The sequence below is a fragment of the Vulpes lagopus genome, chromosome 5, assembly GCF_018345385.1.
Source record: "Vulpes lagopus strain Blue_001 chromosome 5, ASM1834538v1, whole genome shotgun sequence".
NCBI lineage: Eukaryota > Metazoa > Chordata > Mammalia > Carnivora > Canidae > Vulpes > Vulpes lagopus.
In genome coordinates, this window is record NC_054828.1 from 79,890,360 (window position 1) to 79,910,438 (window position 20,079).

General features: G+C 50.4%; 1 long non-coding RNA gene across 1 annotated transcript; it reads left to right on the forward strand.

Annotated features, from left to right (window-relative positions):
• The first annotated feature begins 9,218 nt into the window (after positions 1–9,218).
• On the forward strand, positions 9,219–16,009 carry LOC121490500. The gene is made up of 3 exons (XR_005987693.1): positions 9,219–9,623; positions 14,231–14,326; positions 14,998–16,009. It is a non-coding gene; the product is annotated as an uncharacterized LOC121490500 (long non-coding RNA).
• Positions 16,010–20,079: the final 4,070 nt, after the last annotated feature.

Sequence of the window (20,079 nt, forward strand, 5' to 3'; positions counted from 1 at the left end):
CCTGATTGATTCAGGAGACAATTATTTAATTGAGCACCTCTTATGTGCCAGGCCCTGTTCTTGGTGCCGGGGATATTACAGGAACGAACAAAGTCCCCACCCTCTCGAAGCCCCTGTTCTGAGCAGTAGGGCGGGGGAAGGAGCTTGAGGCTGATGGAACAAGGCACTGTTTTTGGCAGGGGGTCAGGGAACGAGGAAGCAACTTGGTGGGTATCTGGGGAAGAGTGTTTTAGGCAGAAGGAACAGAAGTGTGGCAGGAGCCTGCTTGGTGTGGTCAAGGGCGTGAAGGAGGCCAGCAGGGCTGGAACAGTTGCCCAAGGTGGGTTTGGAACGAGACAGAGGGCAGGGGCAGCTGGCTGAGGACATGTGGGGACTTGTCTACCATGGTAGACACTTCAGATTATTAGGGGGTGAAACAGAAACCCAACATGGGCTGGTGAGCAGCAGAGCAACTGATCAGCCTTATGTTTTGAAATAGTCACTCTGGATGCTGGATGGAAAGGGGACGGGGATTAGGAGCCTAACAGAGATTAGGGGAGGGGTTGGCATGGGTGGGGGCTGAGAAACCGGTTAGGCTGCTGCAGTGGTGCAGGGGAGAAAATTTTCCTTGGCCCTCCTGGAGTTCCTGGCTGGGGCTGAAAATTAAACCCACAAAGGCAGATCAACATGCGAAAAGCACACGTTTTACTCAATTTTTACATGAAAGCTTTCGCAGGAGAATGGGGACTCAAAGTAGTGGCCAGAGCAGGAAGCTGTGATACCCTTCAGACAAACAAAAAATATGTTTTTGAAGAATTAACAAGATGGGGGGTGGGGCGGTGGATAGTAAGTGGTGAAGAGGCAGCAAGGTTTGTGTACACGGCCCTTTTGGCACCAAATCCCCTGTCACTGGTGCTAAGGATGTCTTCCTTCCTTGGGTGCCTTTCACATGGGAGATTTATCTCCTGCTTTCAGGAGGACAAAAAGCATCAAGGAGTCTTTCCTGCATCCCCTGTTGCCTAGGGGCCTCTCGTTGAAACAACAAGCCCAGGTGGCATATCTTGGGGCAATGCGTTCTGCTGCTCTTGAATAGGATTCCCGTGCTGTAGGGGCGCCTGGGGGGCTCAGTCAGTTAAGTGGTTAAGTGTCTGCCTTCAGCTCAGGTCCTGATCCTGGGGTCCCAGAATTAAGTCCTGCATCAGGCTCCTTGCTGGGAACCTGCTTCTCCCTCTCCCCCCCCCCCCACCTTTTCATAAATAAAATCTTAAAAAAAAAAAAAAAAGGGAACACAGTGCCATAGAAGTAGAGGGAGCTGCCCTGGTGGAGGCCAGAGCCCCTGCACTCTGGTACCCAGAATGCCTAGAAGAACAGTTTGAGAACCCCTGGACTGGAGGGTCTCTGAGGGCCCTTCGGGCTCTGGGCTCCTGTGACCCTGCGACCCTGCTGGCCAGGCTGTTTGAGGCCCTGCCCACTCCTGAGAGCCAACCTGGTCCTTTATCCGGGCCTCTGAAAATGCTCACTTGAAAATTAGACAGTTTTCAGGGGGGAGAGATTTTGAAAATTAACTCCCACACACAGACCGTGGCCAACCCTGTTTAGGGATTGTAAAGATGAGTAAAGCCAAGCGTCTGCCCCAAGGGACTTACGGCTGGGCTGGGCGATAGGAAGTCACACAATTGACCAAAGAACACGCGTGCAGGGGGCCTGTGACTTGCCTGGACTTTCTTCCATGGAGCCAGGGCCCGGCCCAAGGGCATCTGGAGAGCTTTCAGCCACACCTGACTCCCAGGGGGCTCCTCCGTGGATGCTCATTCAGTCGGCCCCAGTCCCCTCAGCGCCCCGACCCACGCTTGCGTAGCTCCTTAGTGTCTCAGAACCCGTCTGCTGTGCTGAGCTCTGGTCTGTGGGACTCGTAGTGCCCTGAAATAGCCTCAGAACACGCCCCCCCGAAGTGTTCTTCCAGGGCCCCACAGATGTCACAGAGGGCGAGCCCTCGCAGGAGAGACAGCGGCTTGCTGAACAGGGGGACCCCGCGGCTCGCTCCAGCACCTGAGGACAACCGGGCGTTTCCAGAGGGAGACAGAGGGAGACAGAGGGAGACAGAGGTGTGCAGGGAGGAGTGGCCAGGGAAGGGAGGCGAACGAACCTTCTGAGCGAGCCGTATGATTCTCACAATTACCAGGAAGGAAAAAAAAATCGACCAAACCAGACTAAGAGCCGCCAACTCAAAAGACTTCTCCGAGTCAGACGGCTTTCCTGGAAGCTGTGAACTTTATCCTCCAGCAGCCATTAATCTAATATTAAGGCCCTTAACCTTCTTGATTGCTCTCTTTCAGCATCGGCTGGTTTCATATTAACCTTCCAGGCCTTCCCATAATGCAGCTCCCTCCACGTGGAGCCAGCCCGAGGGTGCCCTCCCCTCCGGGGCCCTCCCCTGCGGCCTGGGCGAGGCTTCCTTCCTTCGCCCTTCCCTCAGGTGCCGGCAGGGAGCCCTCCAGGGAGGGCACAGCCACCGGCAGGGAGCCCTCCAGGGAGGGCACAGCCACCGGCAGGCAGCCTCGGGGACTCCTGTGGCTCCTCTGTCAGCTTTGTTTTCCTTCTCTCCTGAGGAAAACGCGTGGACGCTGCTTCTGGGGAAAAGACAAAGGCTCTGGCCCAGAGGCCGGAGGCCCAGCCGGGAGCCGCCTGTGTGCCCATCTCGGGGACCCCTCTGCGCCCTGTGGTGGGGACAGGCGAGGGAGCTGCCTGCCACCTCCAGAATGTCCAGCTCAGAAAGAGCTGTCACCCCCTGTGACGGGCCACCCGGCCTGCCTCTGTGTCCTGGCCTCTCCCCTCAGCAATGTGGCTGTTTTTGAAGAGAGTCCTGGGGGCCCTGGGTAGTTGCTGAGTAGGTGGGAGCAGTGAGGGCAGGGGAGGGTCCCTGGTCCCTCCAGGGGAGGCCACTGGGGCACTTTCTCTTCTGTAGCCTGGGCAGAGCGACCAAGCACCTGAACATTCACTTTCCAAACCCTTGTTTCGTGGAGAGCGGAAGCCCTGCCTCGATGGGGGGGCTGCAGAGTTCACTCAGAAGTAGAAGAGGTGAGGCCTGGAGACAGGGGCTTCCCACAGCCTCAGCCCACCACGCTGGGCAGGACAAGGACGGCCAAGATTGCTTCCTCGCACAGTACTGGGGTGGCCAGGCTGGGGCAAAGAGGGGGTGGCAGCAGCTTCTTCAAAGTCTGTTCCCACCAGAGGCCCTTCTTCCCAGGGAGTCTGGACCCACGCCAGCTCCGCGCCGGCCCTCCTGCCCTCCTGCCCCAGGGGGCTCCAGGCTTGGTGTTCGTTTTGGCCTGGTGGGGACACCCCACCAGCACCTCCTCAGACCATAGGCTGTGAGAAAGGCAAGCTCCCCACAAGTCCGGGTCTCCTCTCCCACGGGGCACATGCACACAGCTCACACCCGGACGGCTTCTCTGCTTTGTCACGCTTTCCAGGCACAGCTCCCTTTGCACGAGTGAGCAGAGCCCAGGGCTCAGTGTTGGGGGAGCTCAACCCTCTTCCCTGCCTCCCCTCACAGTGTCCTCTCTGAGCAGCTGAGTTCTTGCAGATCTTCTCCAATGTCGATTCCTACCTGGAGTCACCTTGAACCCCACCCCTTACCTGCCTAGAGCAGGATACCTGTACCAGTGTACTCCCACCTCAAGGGACTAGAGGATGGATCCCACAAGAAGGACGTTGGAGCCCCAACATGACATGGCCACTATCACCACGTGGTCCAAGGCAGCTGTTTGCCTACAGCCACACACAGCACAAGTGGTGTCCCCCAGCCATGCACTCCCAGGCTTTGGGTATAGGGAAGGTCCCAAACTTACACCCAATGTTTGTAAGCTTAGCCTTGGCCTAAATAATACTCTGCAAGAGATCCAGGTTCTCCTAGCTATGAGTAGATCCCACTAGGTTGGACAGTCATGCACAGGCCTTCACGTGAAAATACAGAAGAGGGTCTCTGGCCATGTGAACCCAAGGGGGTCACAAGCCCTGGAGGTGGACATGTCCCTGGATTTGTGCCACGTGACAGGCAAATGGAGCTAAAAAAAAAAAAAAAAAAAAAAAACCCAACAACAACCAAAAACCTTAAACATGGTCTAATAACTACAAAAACACTTCTAAATAACAAAGCACTGTCTTTTCATTCTTCTGTATTTTATACAACTGAAGCTTTAGGGGTTTTTTCCCCCTTTTATCAGGTTGCCAATGTTCAGAGCTGTCTAATTGGCCTATCACCCCCAGCTTACTGATCTCAAGAAGTAAGATGAGTAGGTTTAACAGAACAGGATTGGGGCAGAGTCGGGTGTCTCTTGGAGTCAGGGACCAGCATTTACCAAGGACCTGTGGTCAGCAGAGCCCTGACTGGGATCAGTGTGAGGCTACAACCAACTTGCTCAGATGTGCTCTCTTGGGACCTGGATACTATTGGGAAGATGAAAGTATATAAGCCTGATAGGAAAAAAAAAAAAAATCACAAGGCAAGGAACAAAGCATGCTAGTGCACTCAAATGAATTAAGTGCAAACTCGCTAGGAGTGGAGGGTTGGGGTTGGAGAAGGGCTTAGCCAGGTGTGGTTAACCACGGATCAAAAAGGCAAGCCCTACACTGGATTTGGAGGCAGAAGAGAGAAATTTCGTAGGAAAAGGCCTCCGTATTTGGGTAGGGTGGTTAGTGAGGGGTGGGGGCAGGGGTGTGCGTAAGTGAGGAGGAAGAGAGGCAGAGGGGCCAAGGTGGCCTAGAGAAATCAGTCAGTGGTCTAGGAAGTCACACTCAGGATATTGCAACACCTCCTCGGGCCCCCACCCATGCGTACAGCACCCCTGCCACTCTCAAGTGCAGGCCTGCTGCCTGGGGCGGTACAGTCATCGCCATAGCAACCAATTGTTCTGTCACAGAGACATGACTCTGACTCTGGGTAGGGGATGAACAGAAAACACATAGAAAACTGCTAAGTGACAGAGATCTAGTTTTCCAGCAAGTGCCCCTGCTAAGAAAGACGAGAAAACGTACAGACCAGAAGATAAATAGACCAGGGATGAGCAAAGGCTACATTTTGCATGAGGCACCAGCTGTCTGCTGCAAACAATAGCAATCTGATAGGTTCAACAGGAATGATGCTTGGGACGCCTGGGTGGCTCAGCGGTTGAGCGTCTGCCTTCAGCCCAGGGTGTGATCCTGGAGACCTGGGATCGAGTCTCGCATGCTTCTCTCTCTGTCTGTATCTCTGCCTCTCTCTGTGTGTCTCTCATGAATAAATAAATAAAATCTTAAAAAAAAAAAACAACAACCCAGGAATGATGCAAGGCCACAGGGGAGCCGCCATTAGCCTGCAGGGCTGGGCATGTGCAATGCGAGGTTTATGAGACAGAAAGGGGGATGCCTTCAACGTGTCCTCCCAATCTTGCATGTATTCCTGATGCTTTTACTGGGAACAGCTTGCTCTGCTGCCCCTAACAGGATCCTAGCTTTCCTGCATGCATGCGTGTGTGAATTCTCTTAAGGAGGACTCCTCCGTGCTGCTCAGGTGTTAGCAGCCCAAGTACAAACCTTACTAATTAGCAATCATTGGGGAAAAGTTAAGTCTGAGCTACCAGGTAGCTTAAGGGTGAAGCATATTATTGCTCTGAAGGCATGACTGACGCTGTGCCTTTGTCAGTCACATCAGCTGAGTCTGCCATTTGCACTGTATGACCAAGGGCAAGCCCCTTGCCCATCCTGGTCCTCGACTTGTAGAGGGGACCGCCGGACTCCCCGAGCTCCGGAGGCAATGCTTGCACTCATCCTTGTTTCCAGTTTCTAATACAGAGGCCCCCTCTGAGGGACGCACCTGCAAATGCCAAGTTGACTTCATGTGCTGAGTGTTTTCATAACGCAGAATCAAGGGGCAGAGTCAGGTGTCTCTGGGAGTCAGGGAGCAGCATTTACCAAGGACCTGTGGTCGGCAGAGTCCCGCCTGGGATCGGTGTGAGGCTACAACCAATTTGCCCAGATGTGCTCTCATGGGGCCTGTATACTGTTGGGAAGATAAAGTATATAAGCCTGATAGGGAAAAAAAAAATCACAAGGCGAGGAACAAAGCGTGTGATTGCACTCAAATGAATTAAGTGCAAACTCGCTAGGAGTGGAGGGTTGGGGTTGGAGAAGGGCTTAGCCAGGTGTGGTTACTGTACTCATCTGCTGTCCATTCTGGCTTCGGTTAACACCCATTAACCACCTCCTAGGTGGCAGTCTCAGAGCCAGGCATGTGGAGTCAAGGTAAGAGGTGATGGTGCCTTGGGGAGACACGCAGGTGCATGCTCAAAGCCATGGGGTACAGGCTGGCATCCACACATGGACGAGCACACCAAAGCACAGGGAAGGGGGGCTCTGGGTGCAGACGCAGAGCTTCCTCCACACCCCTGGGGTGGTGGGAGGCAGCCTGGGGGAGGAAAGCAAGTCACATGGAGGGGCAGTGCTGGGGAGACCCCGAAAGGACCCGGGAACCTCAGAGTGACAGGAGGGGTGGAAATTGAGAGCAAACATGCCAGGCTGATGCTGGTGCTCTGACATCTTTGTTCTTCTCAAAGGGCTAGAAAGAAGCAGACCACTCAGAGAGGAAAGGCAGTAAGTTAAGGGAAAAGAAAACAGTTCGAATCCCAGGAGGGAAGAGGATGAGATCCGGGGTTTGCTCAGGCAGATATGGCCTTAGGGGAGACTCAGGTGTTGTACGTGGCCTTCATCACCAAGGCCCTGGGGAGGTGCTGGGAGTGGGCGCCCAGACTTGGGAAAAGATGGAACAGGTAAGGTTGCCAGGAAGCCTCCTGGACACGGCATGCAGGCAGGGTGTTGTCTCTCTCCCCGTCAGGACTGGCGGATGGCTGGAGGCATGGGTTTAGTGCAGGGAAGTCTCCCTGGAAACCCCCGGAAAGATGGGGAGACCATTACAGACCGAGGTGCAACAGTGAGTCTTTGACCGGGGAGACAGCGACCACCCGTCTGAGATTTCTGTGCTTCTCAACTTACAAGAATCAGAGACCCGCGCAGCCTCTCTCTAAAAATCCATCGGTTAATCATTCAGTGCATGCTTACCGGCACCCCTCGGTAGTATGTTATGCTAAGCATTCCTGGGGGCTCCAGGCGTTGACCATGCCCTCGAGGTACAGAGCAGCTGGAAGTTTGCAGGTGCATGCACACGCGTGTGAGCAGGGCCATATTCTCTGTGAAGGCTAAGCAAGGGGCACGGGCAGAGAGTCTCCAGAGAGAAAGAGCAATCTCCTGGGATTTCCTCCTTGAGAAATCTTCACTGGAAAGTGGAATTTGCCAGGTGAGAATAAAAAGTGTGGGAGGCGGGGGAGAAACCCAGCTTGCAGAAGCGCCCTGCCAGTAGCTGCCACCAGGGAGCGCTGGTGTCAGAGGCCCGCCGGGCACCCGCTGGGAAGGGGAACATTTTCTGATGCTGGACTTAACACTTGACGTTTGAATCCTGGGTCTGCCATTGAATAGCTGGCGGGGCCTGGCCAAACTTCTTCACTTCCTAAATGTCCTCATCTGTAAAGTGGGAAAGGGAATAATGCTTCTCTCCGGGTTGACAACGGCAAGGCCCCCAACACTTAGTGGGCCTCCAGGGATGCTGGTCCCTTCCCTTGCTGGCCTGTCGAGAAGGCTGCGTTCGAGACTGAAGGGAATAAATATTCCAGAAGTCCTCTGACTGCCCTTGCAGGGGTAAATACACAGATTGATCGGTGGGGGGAAATGTTCTCTTCCAGCCTGTGGGGTGAGTTGACCATGCACGCCTGTCTCCGGATGTTTGACTTCCTGAAGCTTCCCCGAACAATGCCATCTCTGTCTTGGCACCACTGGCAAGCAGTCCCATGAGATCCAGGTTCTTGTCACATGTCCTTTTCCTGGAGTGAGTCACTAGAGAATTGGGCTGTCGTTATAACCTTCACCAGCTCGGGGAGGTGAAAGTGGATTGGAATGAACACAAACACAGTACAACTTGGTGGTTAATGTTCCTTTCCATCAGCATTTTGCCCCAGGCCTTAACCTTGCCACTTGAGAAAGTAGGGTCGCATAATGAATGAGATAAACCCAGTGACCCCTTGTGATCCACTAACAAAAGGCCTTTCAATAGCCCCAGGTCCAAAGTCTCATCTATTGTAGTAAAACCTAGCCAGTTACAAACTGGAGCCAGAGTGGGTGATCCTGGTGAGTCTTCTAAGCCCCAACAATCAGAAAAAGCCATTTTGGTACTTCCCCGAGGGGAAAAAAGGTGACAATGACCAGAGAAGGGGAAAATTGAAGTAACTGATAGAAAGACATACAGAATTTAAACTTTGAAAGTTGAATACATGACTTCCTCGTTTGGATGAATAAACAGAAAATCATTTTATGACGGCAAGCATGAAAGTGAACACACCAACCTACATAGGCCTTGCATTTCCCCAAGCTTCATATAAGCTTGGGAGCCATGGTGTGTTTAACCTGGGCAGCTGACATGGTGGAACCAAAAAGTAGTAGCTGGGAATCTGGAAGGTCTAAGTGCCACCTTCCACTCTGGTCATGTGACCCTGGGCAGGCCCCTTGCTTCTCTGGGATCGAGGGTCCTCAACTGAAAAATGGTTTGTCTAAGTAATTGGCAGTTTCCTTGACTGCCTCTCCCCCACACAAAAGGCTTTGATTTTCATAGCTACTCCTGTGAACTAAAAAAAGAAAAAAAAAGAAAAGAGGAAGGGGAATGACCTCAATCGCTACCAGTCCTGAGCATCACTCCCCGTGAAGCCCCTCAAACACAAGCCCAGGAAGGCAGAAGGGGCTCCTCTTTTGTGGAAACCGTGGACCTACATTTGTATATTCTGACAGAGCCCAAATGTTTGCTCCCAGAGGGCTGTAAATGGTCGCCCAGCTTTGTGACTTGCCATGGCTCACAGGTCATTTCATGAGCAATTCGAACTCATACCCAGTTTCCATGCAACTCTAGCTCAACTTTGCCAGTCAGTCTACAAACCTCTGTGTCACGGCCATGGTGGGTGCTAATGCCAGTCGCTGGCCAGGGGACCAAGAACAGCAAGGAAGCATGGCCCCCCAGCCCTGTGACAGCTGACATTCTAGAAGGGAATGCAGAAGGACACGTGGTGCAAGCCTAATAGAAGCCTAAAGTGCTGTGACAGCACTGGGGAGGTGAGAGCAGTCCCAGCTTGGGTTAGGCTTCGTGGAGGAGGAAGACTTTTACCTGGATCTACAGGACAGGCAGGATGGAGACAGGTTGAGGCCGGGGGAGCATGCCAACAGATGAAAGTGCAGCAGGAAACGCAGTGGCTGGAGAGCACGGGTCATACTCAGGAGTGGCTGGCAGCCCTTTCTTGCTGGAGCTTCAAGTGTGAGGGAGACAGCTTAGAAATTCAGGCAAAGGCTGATTCATAGAAAGTGTTCAGAATTCCAAGGAATTTGGACTTTGGGGCAGGACCTGGGGTATCATGACCATTCTTTTTTTTTTTTTTTTAAGACTTTATTTATTCATTTGATAGAGGAAGCATGAGCAGAGAGAGCAGCAGAAGGAGAGGGAGAAGCGGACTCCCCACTGAGCAGGGAGCCCAATGCAGGGCTCAACCCCAGGACCCAGATCACGACTTACCAGGGTAAGACTTGTACCTGGAAGAGAAATCTGCCTTGAAGGGGAGCCAGACGGGGGCAGAAGGAACAATGAGGGAATTATTTCCATAACCCAGACTGGTGGTGGTAGAGCTGCAGCGGGGACACCCAGGTTGGGAAAGGAGGGAAATTTTGGAAAGATGCTGTGGAGGCAACAGAGTGGGGTTCTGTGCCTCATGAGATGTGGAGGCCGAGAGGATGTAGCAGAGGAAATCCTCTGCTGCCCCCATCCCCCCGGACTCACAGGACAGCTTATTCCAGGGCTGGGGGGGCGGGGTGTAGAGGATGGTCTAGAAGTACCTTAGGCCATGAAGTGAACAGGCTTAGGGAAAGGCACTGCTCTAGTGACTGTGAGTTATCCCTCCAACATTTTACAAAGAGAAGCCCTCATTTTTAGCCTCCTACTCCCACTCTGAATAAAGACACTTTCTACCTTAAGTCTTGCAATCGGTCGGTCATGTGATCATATGACTTTATCTGGCCAGTGAATTTGTAACTTGAGGTGTCAGAATTTTGGCAAATACAGTTTTCCTGCTGGTTAGAAGGCAATATGACTTAGGAAGATTTAGGTCTTGTAGTTATAATCAAATTTGAGTCTTTTCTGAACTTACATGTTGGATGTCGTGTGTGTGCTTATTTATTTTATAACTGGATACTTCTACCTCTTAAACCCTATACACGGATATGGGGATGTTCCATATTCTGAACATCTTAAGTGGCCAGGAACTCATTTACAGAAAATCTGGGTCGCTTCTGCGGGTGTCCACTGTTTCCCTAATGCTTTTACGTTCAGGGAGCCACCTTATTGCTCTGTGTGTTCTATGAGATACTTTGTTCTGGGTACTGACTGCAGAAGACAAGCACAAAAGAGTGGCCAAAAGGAAGCTGATGTCAAAGTTTAGCTGCTGGGGAGGACAGAGGGGCCAATTCCCACCTCCTAGCCCTGGGTAGGACACCCAGAGGTGCAATTGGTTTTAGGAGGGAAATGACAAGATCATCTCCCTGCCTACTAAGGTTGTGGTTCTAACCAATAACTGGGAGTAGTTGAGCACTTACTTTGTGCCTGGAAATATTCTAAGATTTAAGTGCATCACCTCAAAATAAATAAATAAATAAATGCATCACCTCACAACTCCGTTCAAGGTAGCTACTACTATTACCCCCACTTGCAGACAGGGAACCCAGGAATGAGGAGGTGAAGCTCATTGCCAGCCAGTTAGTAAGCACAGGAACTGTCACTCAAACCCAGACGTTTCTGATGCAGAGCCCATAATACTACATTAGTTCTTCTAGGGGAGTTCCCCACGAATTCCCCCACAAATTGCCTTTTACCTGAATGTCTCTCTTCTTAGTGACATTGATTGCATATTTAGTGGTTTATCTGAGACAATCCTTACTAAATAGTCTCCTTTCTCTCTCTCCCAGACTACAGTGTTTGGAGTTTGACAGGGGCTTTGCCATGCTGTGGCGACAAATCCACTAGAGGTGGGTGGGGTGGAAAGACCTCTAATTTGTAGCATTTGCCAATTTCCATGGTGAAAATGCTCCCACCATGATCGACTTGAAGTTGCCATTGCAGCTTGTAAAAAGATCCCGGAATATTTTATAATCGGCTCTGGTACAGCCTGTGCCAGCACGCCACTGCGGTCCATGGGATTGCAGGCCCCTAGAAGAGGGCCTTTGCTAGCTGGGAATTTGAGAAACATATGTTGGGACTGAGTACAGGCACTGGAGAGCTTCTGGTGCTCTTCCAGATGTGCCTTTGAGGGGTTCTCCAGGAGCTGCCCAATGGGAGTCTGGCCCAGGGCCCTCTGGGAGGCCAGACTGTGGCCTGTGCTCAACAGTACCTGGGCTCACCCCTCACCGCTGTCCTGAGGCCTCCACGCACCGCCTGAAAACAGCTCCCAACCGCCGGCAGGTGGCAGCACACTCGCACCCAACTCTCCCCGTCCAGGCAAATTGAGGAGCCTTTGTTCTGAGCCAGAGGCGGTGTCACGAAGAGAAAGGCCCAAAGGGGCAAGCTAATCAGCCTGTCCTTAGCTGACCTATGCCTACTGAGCCAGTGGACGAGCTCCCGCAGCTTGATATAATGAAAGCAACCTTAACCAACATGAGACAGTGATCCCAGCTCCACCGCCTGCCTGTCCATCCCAAGGGCTTAGGCTTGGCCTGGGGTGGCACCATGGAAACTGGCGCTGGGTCCTCTCAAGAACAGAGCTAGGTGCCAAGAATGTGCTTCTAGTTCTGAGGAGGGAAACCTTTTACTCCTACCTGCTACTACCACCCACAAGCCACCCGGTGCTGCTGCTTATTTTCTAAACTGCTAATTCCATTGGATGGTCAACACCCTTCCAGGGTGAAAGGCATTCCAGGTGGTTTGCCTGGGATCATCTTGATTTGGGCACTGGACTTCCAGTTCCTAGGACATGAACCTCCAGTCCCTGGCAAATAGGACAAAAAGCTGCCATACCCCTAATCAGAGTGCCTGCCTGGCACACAGTAGGGGCTTTCTGTGATGGTGGCATGAAGGGCATAGCAGAAGCCACATGGGATCACAGAGCTGACCAAATCCATCAGGCAAGATTTGATTCCATTCATTCCTAAAATCTGCTCCCTCTGTTTTGTCAGAGGTGGGGGGCCAGAATCTGAAGGGGAGCTGGGGAGCAGTCCTTCTGCCCTGCTCACTTTCTATCTTTGACCTCTCTCCTGGCTTTCTGCCCTCATACCTGCCACCTGCACAGCATGACCTTGCAGGTAGTCTGGGGCCCTCCCAGAGTCCGGCAGCAGAGAACTCCAAGTTCCTGGGCAGGGTGGGGCAGCTTAGGGGGGAAGCTGGTGAGGGTGGTGGAGAGGCAGGGGTGAGGCAGATGGGAGGCTCTTCAGCCATCAGCAGAATGAAAGCTGCCCAAAGGAGTCCTCAGCTTGACCCCCAACACCAAGCAGAAATGTGTATTCCCCTCTCCTCCTGTCGTTCAGGCCCCATTGTGATGCGGCTTGTGTGCTTTTGTGGCTGTTAAGTCCTCAAATGATTCCTTCTAAGCCAAGTGCTTAGCTCGGGAGAGTCAGGCTCAGCAAGCACTAACCTGCAGTGTGGCTTGAATCAGGGCAGAAAGTTTTGCCTAAACCAATGGAAGCAATCTGCAAATTCTCCTCCCTGCTCTGGACATTGGGATAAAAAGCAAACTCACACTGTAGCCCCTAAATTCTGGACGGGCAGGTTCTCATCATCTCTCCAACCTTAACCTGTGTTGCTGCTCCCAGAACTCACTGTGGTGGTCACCCTGGCCTTCCACCAGACCCTAGATATGCCATGCTCTCTCTTGCCTCTGAGTCTCTGCCATCACCTCTGTGTGGGTGAGACTGCAGTGGGCTCTGGCTCAGGTGGGCTGGGCATAGAAGCATGTGAGAAGATCAAATTGAAGCTTTGACCTGAAGGATGAAAGGGATCATATATCACCAAATGGGGATGAGGTATGGATCTAAGAATACTTTCAGTGTAGCAGGTGTCAGTTCTTCTCCAGTCATCCTGTTAGGCAGGAGTTATTGGTGCTTAGGAATAGACTTCTCATGGGCTTTATGTTGTTAATTTTCTGAATAACCTACCACTCCCTCGTGTCACAATCTATCATACTCGGTTCATATGTACATTCCACTGGTAACAAATCAATGCAAGCATAGCCCTGTTCTAGATATAAAGGGGTCATGCAGGTAAAAGCCTACTGACTCCCATCTTCCAGCCAACATTTGGACATGTGGGAGCCAGTACCAACCCTAGGTCCTCAATAGAGATTCGCGGGGCTTGGTGATTTGTATTAATAGGCATAGTCTTTCACCTGTGAAAGAACAACTACCAGGCATTTAAGCTATTTGTGGCCACCAGATAATGGTCAATGAACTTGGAGTTTATTGAAGAAATTCTGAGTTTGTGACATGGAGTTTTCCAGGGAAACCAAATCCTAGATAGAATGAGCAGCAACTCTGGTTATGAAGACATGGATATCTCCGAAGCTTTGAAGGGATGTGAGAGTCATCATTGGTAGCAGAAAAGGGCCTCCACTCCATCTCCTGACTAGAGGAATCTTCACGCTTCCATAGAGGCCACAGCTGACACTCAACGTAAGCTCCACGAAGGACCCTGGGAGGGGATGTGTGCACAGAAATGTGGCTCCCAGGTCCTTGCCGACTCTTTATTGAGGTCTGAAACGGCTCTCCTGGAAGTTGGTGTGTCTTGCCCATCTATGACCAGTCACCTTTGGGATCCTGAAGGTGGGCCAATCTCTTGGGTTTAAGCAACCTTTGTTCTTTTCAAAGAGCTCATGTCTACAGCCGTGTCCTGTCCATGTTACTTCCAGCGATATTCTCCTTATTCTGCTCAGAGGAGGGAGCCAAGCATCTGGAAGGAGTCCCAAGATCTGGGGTCTCAAGGTAGTTTCAGGGATGGTGGGGCATGACTGCTCCTTGCCTCCATCTATTATCTAGAAATGCCAACTCTTCAGGCTCCCCATGGAAGGAATCCAAGGCTGGGAAGTGAAGGTGTGGACACAGGGAGGGAAAGCTTCCTAATTTCCTGTGCCTTGTTTTGTTTTTTTTCTAGGCAGCTTTGGCCCTGCTCCTTCTCATCTGTGCCTGAACTCTCCGCTGCCACCCTACCCAGCGTGCATTTTTCACCTCCCCTGCCACTTGCTTGGAGGTAAGAGGCCCCACCCCACTCAGAACATGGAGTTCTGTCCCAGAGCCTGGGAGGCAGACAGTGGGTGTGAGGGGAGGAGGGGGAAGGCCAGTCAGAGCCAGGAGTGAGGAGGAAAAAGGGACTGTTTGATTGTTTCTCCCTGACTCCCACCTGTTGTCAAAGAGCCAAGGTGGCAGGTTTTTTAAATTAAATGGGATGATGTCCTGCTCACCAGATTTGAAGATCCTTTGTAATCCCCTCTTGACTTGGCCCCTCTGTTTCAATACCACCACCATCTGCAGCAAACTTCTTTGAGTACCAATGGGTGCCAGGAACTGGGCTTGGCATTGGGGCTGGGAGCTTATGTCATATTGAGGTTGACAGTCAAGGAAATGGCCACAGGCTGCAGTGGGTGGTAGAAATACACAAGCTCCCTTCTGAGAATTGGAACCATCATTTTTTTTAAAACTATTTTTTAAAAAATATTTTATTTATGTATTTATGAGAGACAGAGAGAGAGAGAGAGAAAGGCAGAGACATAGGCAGAGGGAGAAGAGGGGAGCCTGATGTGGGACTCAATCCCAGGACCCCAGGATCACAACCTGAGCCAAAGACAGATGCCCAACCACTGAGCCAACCAGGTGCCCCGGAACCATCATGTTTTTGAACAATGGCTTGACCTTCCATTTTAGAGGAGTCCCAGCTGCCTGTCACATGATGCCACCCAGACAATCTCAGCACTTTTGGTGGGAAAAGAGAAGTCTGGAGACTGTGCCAGTTCTGGTGACTGATGGCGCCCAGTGAATCATCCTGCCTGTCTACTTGGGTCCCCACAGGTGAAGGACAGTAGGCCAAAGAGCTTGCCCTACAAGACCTCTTTCTTTAAGGAAAAACAGCCTATGGCCCAAAGGCTCTTGTGTGAGTGGACACATGAGATATGCTAGTGAGCCCCTGGGATGGCCACATTGGAATCAAGTCCACTTAACTAATGGTCTTAATGTGGACAAGAAATTGAGTAGTTAATTTGTTAATATTATGGCTAAAAATATAATCAGAACTTTGCATCCACATCATGAAGTACTATTCCAAGATAAAAGTAACTAACTATAAATACAGACCACAAGTTGGATGGGTCTCAAGGAATTATGCTGAGCGAAGAAAACAATCTCAAAAGGTCACATACTATATGATTTCATCTATGTAACATTCTTGAAATGAAAAATTATGGAGATGGAGAGCAGTTTTGTGGTCGCCAGGAGTTAGGGGTTGGTGGAGGGAGAGAGCGGGTGTGGCTGTAAAGGGATAGCACAAAAGAGCCCTGTGGGGATAACATCGTTATGGACCTTGAATGCGGTGGTGCTGGCTATGTAGGAGAGAAAATTGCACAGAACTACATGCACGCACGCTCACACATGAGCACTTGTAAAACTGGTAAAGTCTGAATTGACTCTCTCACCCAGTGTGCATTTCCTGGTTTGGATAGTGTGTAATAGCCGTGCCAAGTGTGACCATTGGAAAGGCTAGGTAAAGGGTATGCACATTTGGTGGGAGTGGGGGTAAGATACAATAACGCAATTTCTACTTCAAATTACTTTCATGTAGTGTGCATAGTGACATATAGTTCAGTGGCATTAAGTACATTCGCATGGCTGTCAACCATCACCACCATCTATCTCCAGATCTTTCCTTTTTTTTTTTTTTTTAAGATTTTATTTATTTATTCATGAGCAACACAGTGAGGCAGAGACATAGGCAGAGGGAGAATCAGGCTCCCTGTGGGGAACCTGATGCAGGACTCTATTCTGGAACTCTGGGATCACGACCTGAGCCAAAGGCAGACACTCAACCACTGAGCCACCCAGGTGCCAATCTCCAGATCTTTCCATACTGAAACACCATGTCCGGTAAACAGTAACTCCCCATATGCCCAATGGCATAGCCAGTGGTAACCACTTTGTGTCTCTAGGACTTGCCTATTCTAGGTATCTCACGTAAAGAGAGCTGGACAACATTTCTTCTTTTGTGTCTGGCTTGTTTCGCTTAGCACAATGTCTTCACAGCTCATCCATGTCATAGTATGTGCTGGAATTTCCTTCCTTTTTAAGGCTGCATAATAGTCTATTGTACGTGTACACTACATTTCATTTATCCAGTCTTTTGTCAATAGACATTTGGGTTGTTTCTCTCTTTTGGCTATTGTGATCCTAGCATATGTGTACTTTTTGCAACTTTCTTTGAATTTATAGTTATCTCAAAATGTCAAAAAAACATAGAAATAAAATCTGTGAATTAGTTAATTCTTTCCTGTGCTGAATATGTAAAGCAGTGTTTGCTGTTGAGGTTTGCACCATTTTTCAACCACAGAGGTAATTTAACCCTTATAGGGCATCTAGAACTTGATCTTCCCCCTCCGCTTTTAGGGAGGAAACAACGATGTGTGGTGGTCCACAGGATAGTGCATGGGGTTCTGTGACCATTAATCACTCTGGCCCATAATATTATTTTGTTTGTTTTTGTTTTAAAGATTTTATTTACTTATTGATGAGAGATGCAGAGACACAGGCAGAGGGAGAAGCAGGCTCCCTGCGGGGAACCAGATGTGGGACTTGATCCCAGGACCCCAGGATCTTACCCTGAGCCAAAGGCAGAGGCTCAACCACTGAGCCACCCAGGTGCCCCCCCACCATAACATTGTTTACAGGTGTGGATCGAGAAATAGGAAAGAAAATTTCTAGTCCTATTGAAACTGACACATGATTTCAATAAGGGCAATGACATTTGTACAGAGCCAGCTTTTGATTATACGGAATATGAAATCATTATGATACAACCTGATAAAAATAATCACCAAGATTCGGAAAACTTGGCTCTGGAAGAATCATTTGTGTCACAAATGTTTTTTTCCATCGGTGGTTTGGCCATCATCCCTTGGTCCATCTGTGCACTGGTCTCAAAGACTCAGAGCACGTTTGTGTGCAGAGTGGACACCATTTCTTGCAGGGGCAACTGGATGGCCTAGAGTGGACGAGGGGAACCTGTGGGCGTGGGCCGGAGGGTGGGAGAGATGGTTGCCTTCTTAGAGGGCGAGACAGGATCGGCAGAGAGGCCACACATGGCCAATGCCATTGTCATCTTCCCAAACCTGTGTCTGGAAGGCTCACCTTGCAGAAAGGGGCTGATGGAGGTGACACAGTCCCTGCTGCTGAAACACGGTCATATGAACACAGGATTGTTTTGTTCTGTTTTTATGAAGATCTAGGGACTTGGTGGACTTCCTGACTCTTGGTGCAAAATTTCTCTCTGTTTTTCTCAGGAGAAAGCCCATGTCTTACCTCCAATCCTTGAGGGTCCATAACCCCCATAACATACACAGAACCTTCTGCTAATAACTGCTTCTGGGAGACCTCTCCTTAGGAAGTGACTCATCTAACTTTCCACTAATGTGGCGCAGGGCAGGAGAGGACCCCTCCGTGCGCTTGGGCTCATCTGATCCAGCACAGCCTTTGGGAGAAGGATGGCCACCTGCCCACTGTCCCTCCCTTCTGTTTCTACCCACTTCTCTGCTTTGTTCTTTTATTTGTTTTGTTTCTTAAAGATTGTATTTATTTATTCATGAGAGACAAACACAGAGAGAGGCAGAGACACAGGCAGAGGGAGAAGCAGGCTTCCTGTGGGGAGCCCAATGTGGGACTTGATCCCAGGACCCTGGGATCACATCCTGAGCCGAAGGCAGACACTTAACCCCTGAGCCACCCAGGTGCCCCTCCTTCTCTTCTTTATGTTCTCACTTCCCTTCCCACTTTTCCTCTACCCCCTCTTCTGCTGGCCCTTGTATCACTTTCCTGTTTGCCTCTCCTGCCGAATTGATTAGATGTATTAATCATTACAGTAACAGCTAAAAGTTTCACTGCGCTTCATTAATCCAGAGAAAAATAATGTGTCAGCTAGTGAGTGCTATAGGGCACACTCACACATTCTCTCTGGGATCCAGGATAGTGGAAATTTCTCAGTTTCCATTCGTAAAGACGAAACAGGAGACCATTCCAGGAGGCCACAGTGAGCCTGGTGGGGGCTGGGCAGGGGGAGGGTGGGAATGTGGGTAGGCCACCTCCCATCATGATCACATTAGTCACCCATCACAGACCCTGACAGACCTTGGGCTATTCAAGGATTCCAGCTGTAAAATCCCATTAGGGTTGCCAAGACTAGAACAGTGTGACTTTAATAAGGTTAAAGTTTGGCATTTTTACAGCTTTAATAATGATAAGGTTCTTAGTACCCATGAGAGGGAAAGAACTAGAGAAGGTCCGTCCATTCCTGGCTGGTCGGTGCTGGGGGACATGGTCAGGTCCAGCCTCTTGCCAGGCCCCTGTGGGGTGTCTTTGGGTTCCAGGAGCAAATTTTACCCTGCTCCTCAAAAATCCTATTCACCCATGTCTGGACTCTGGGATTGATAAGTGAACCTGGGCATTGATTTCCAAGAAGAGTCCATGAAACTAGGTGAGTTTATTAGAAATAAAATGCCCTGTTCCCCACTCACATGTGTTACCCATAGTAGTTGCATTCTCAAAGCACAGCTATATTTCAAAACCTTTGTTAAGCTCCTCTGGACTAGAACACTCTATTGTCCATCTGTGTCTGTATCTCCTTCTAATGGCCTTCCAGATGACCTTCGTCCTCCCTTCCTTATCCTGGGAGGAATTCATCTACTCTCTTCTTACTCCCAGGGCACTTAGACCATCTTTCTAAAGCAGCACCTATCTGTGTGGTGGAACGAGTTGGTTGTGGACGTAACCTCACCCCATCAGACTAGACTGTAAGCCCTTCGTGCAGGGTCAGCTTGGGCCTGTTCTCCTGGAATACTCAATAAGCACACATTAGGCACCCATAAATGTCAAAGGAAGGAAGGGATGATTTAGCAGGAGGCCCATACCTTCCACTGGGAAGACCATTGAAATCCCATGCCTTCACATGCATGACTCATCTTTGCTCACAAAGAAGAGGAAAAAGTATAATTTCTAAAGTAGGTCACTCGTTTCTTGAAGGTGGAATTTATCTCTCAGTCCATGTGTCCACAGCATCTGCCGCCCTACATCTGTTAGTGTAAGCTTCAAATGCATCAGATGGCCTTGTCTATGGCCATTATGTCATGCGTTGAATCATTTACAAAGACTTTCCTTCCAATGGGACAAATCAAATGAACAGCACTGATGACGTACCTACCCTGTGTCAGAGCTGGCACTAGGTCCTGCAGAAATGCAGAGATGAGAAGTCTCTGCCTACAAGGAGCCAAGTCTAAGTGCCAAAGGGATGTGGTAAGTGCATCTGAAGTCCTTGTTTCTGTGCCAGCTGTGAGCCACTGTGTTGGGGCACAAGGGTATAGGTATAGCCCGGACCCTTGAGAAGCTTATGGCCCAGCTGGAGAGCTGAGCCATTCATGGCTGGATGAGCTTTCAAAATGTACCTTAGGGGATCCTGGGTGGCGCAGTGGTTTAGCGCCTGCCTTTGGCCCAGGGCGCGATCCTGGAGACCCAGGATCGAATCCCACGTCGGGCTCCCGGTGCATGGAGCCTGCTTCTCCCTCTGCCTATGTCTCTGCCTCTCTCTCTCTCTCTCTGTGACTATCATAGATAAATAAAAATTAAAAAAAAATACCTTAGTATTTACTAGGGCCAGAGCCCCCTTGACCACACCCCCCAGGGGGCCACAAGGTTATGGGAGCAAAAGAGAAGAATAGAGCGTAGGGAAGGGAGACCTAGCACCTTCCTGACACT